This window comes from Mus musculus, chromosome 9 (assembly GCF_000001635.26).
Source record: "Mus musculus strain C57BL/6J chromosome 9, GRCm38.p6 C57BL/6J".
Classification (NCBI taxonomy): Eukaryota; Metazoa; Chordata; class Mammalia; order Rodentia; family Muridae; genus Mus; species Mus musculus.
The window spans coordinates 82,531,407-82,533,944 of record NC_000075.6 but is presented as its reverse complement, the minus strand read 5'-3'; positions in this window follow the sequence as shown (position 1 = coordinate 82,533,944).

Sequence of the window (2,538 nt, the reverse complement as noted above, 5' to 3'; positions counted from 1 at the left end):
TTAGGGATGTCTGAAGAGAGGAGACAAAAAGAGTGTAAAAGACAGAAGGGACAGAAAACACCAAAGAAATAAGGCCTCCTAAATACAGTACATCCAGGGCATATATGGAGTCACAGAAACTGAGACAGCATGCATAGTGCCTGCAACGTTCTGCATCAGATGAGGGACCAGCACTGAAAGGAGACCTGGACATGTGCCACCATCTCTAACCCAGAAACTATCTCCACTTGCAAATGAAAATCTGTTTTCTCTAAGGGAGTTCACAGGGGGAAAAATCACCCTTAAGGTTAGGACCCATGCTGAACAGTAGAGGGGCAATAAAAAGGAGGTCAATGGTATCTTTTAAGATTCTTTGTCTCATGATGTAGAGTCAAGGCATGTGTGTGTGTGTGTGTGTGTGTGTGTGTGTGTGTGTAAACATATATGTCTCTGTGTATCTGTGTTTCTTCTATTTTTGTTTGACTCTTTTGCTTCTGTTTATTTTGTACTATTCTGATTTAATTCTCTTATCTTATTTTATTATTATTCTTTGCATGTTTAATTTTTAAGAAGAAAAGGAAAGAGTGTAGATCCAGATGGGATATGGGAAGGGATTGGGAGGAATAAATAGAGCAGAAATTGTAGTCAGAATACCTTATATGGACAAAAATCTATTTTCAATCACTGTAAAGTCATGTTTGTATTTCATGCTATACTCTCAAAATTGGTTAGAATTCAAAACAATCATTTCAATGATACTGGGGAGGCAGTAAATTCAGACATGTGTAGCCCTTCAATGAGTGTCAGTATTTAATGAAGCTGTTATAAGACCCTTGCATACTGAAATCATTTCATATTAAGAATTTAATTAATAAGCCTAATATAGCTTGATTCACTGTAAGAATTAAAAATAGATTTCCAAAATAATCTCATCAGTCTTTAATATATGCTTATTAGGGGTCATAATTACTTATAGTAATATCCTCTCCCCTTTTACAAATTCTTTTTACTAGGTTTGGAGCTCAGACCTTGACATAATATGTAGGCTTAGCAAAGAGAAAAGTATTATCATCATTTTCAAACAACAAACTCGGTTTGCTCAGTACCATGCATACAATACAAATATAGCAGGCACAGCTTTCTGTCAATCAGAGAACATGAGAGGATGACCATCCTACTGGAGAAGCAGAACCAAAAGTCATGGTGTCATGGTGAGAACATGTCTTCTATTCAGGCAACAGTGAGTAAAGAAAGGACTCCTAGAAGTGGCGATTCCAGGGAGCATTCTCCTCACAACCTGCTGTGTTACCCTTTCTGAGCTTTGGTTTCATCTGTGCAATGACAGAACTGGTTTAGATAACTCCCAGAGATGCTTCTAGTGAACTGGTGTGATTCCATTTCTTTAGGACATTTAGTTTTCATATGGGCAGATGGTCATTTGTTGGTAAAGTCATTTGAGTTGGGAAGTCAGGTGATTTGTTTCCAAGTCTCTGTAATTTTTGTATTTTTAAAGATTTATTTGTTTAATGTGCATGAGTATTTGCCAGCATGAATGTCTGTGCACCATGTGTCTACCTTGTTCTGTTGGAAGCCAGAAGAGGGTGTCAGATCCCTGGTACTAGAGTTACAGAAGTTGTGATATTCCATGTGGGTTCTGAGAATTGAACCTAGTTCCTGCACATGAGATTGGTGTTCTTAACTGAAGAGCCAGCACTCCATCCTCCAATTTTACATTTTAACATAAGAGTCTCACATCCCAGGGCTGGTACTTTGAACATCAAACAATTCATGTTTCTTCAGGACCTGGGCAAGGATACCTGGTGATTTGTAAATACCATCTTGACTTCTGCAAAATAGCAACTGTATTCAGGAGTTACTAATTTTTTTCTGTCTTTTTTTAATTAGCTATTTTCCTCATTTACATTTCCAATGCTATCCCAAAAGTCCCCCATACCCTCTCCCCCACTCCCCTACCCACCCACTCCCACTTTTTAGCCCTGGCATTCCCCTGTACTGGGGCATATAAAGTTTGCATGTCCAATGGGCCTCTCTTTCCAGTGATGGCCGACTAGGCCATCTTTTGATACATATGCAGCTAGAGTCAAGAGCTCCAGGGTACTGGTTAGTTCATAATGTTGTTCCACTATAGGTTGCAGATCCCTTTAGCTCCTTGGTTACTTTCTCTAGCTCCTCCATTGGGGGCCCTGTGATCCATCCAATAGCTGACTGTGAGCATCCACTTATGTGTTTGCTAGGCCCCGGCATAGTCTCACAAGAGACAGCTATATCAGGGTCCTTTCAGCAAAATTTTGCTAGTGTATGCAATGGTGTCAGCGTTTGGAGGCTGATTATGGGATGGATCCCTGGATATGGCAGTCTCTAGATGGTCCATCCTTTTGTCTCAGCTCCGAACTTTGTCTCTGTAACTCCTTCCATTGGTGTTTTGTTCCCAATTTTAAGAAGGGGCAAAGTGTTACAATTTTCAAAACACATGAAACTTAAGAAGAGTTACTAATTTTTAAAAATTGTCCTTAATTTTTCTAAGCAGGAAAAAAAAAT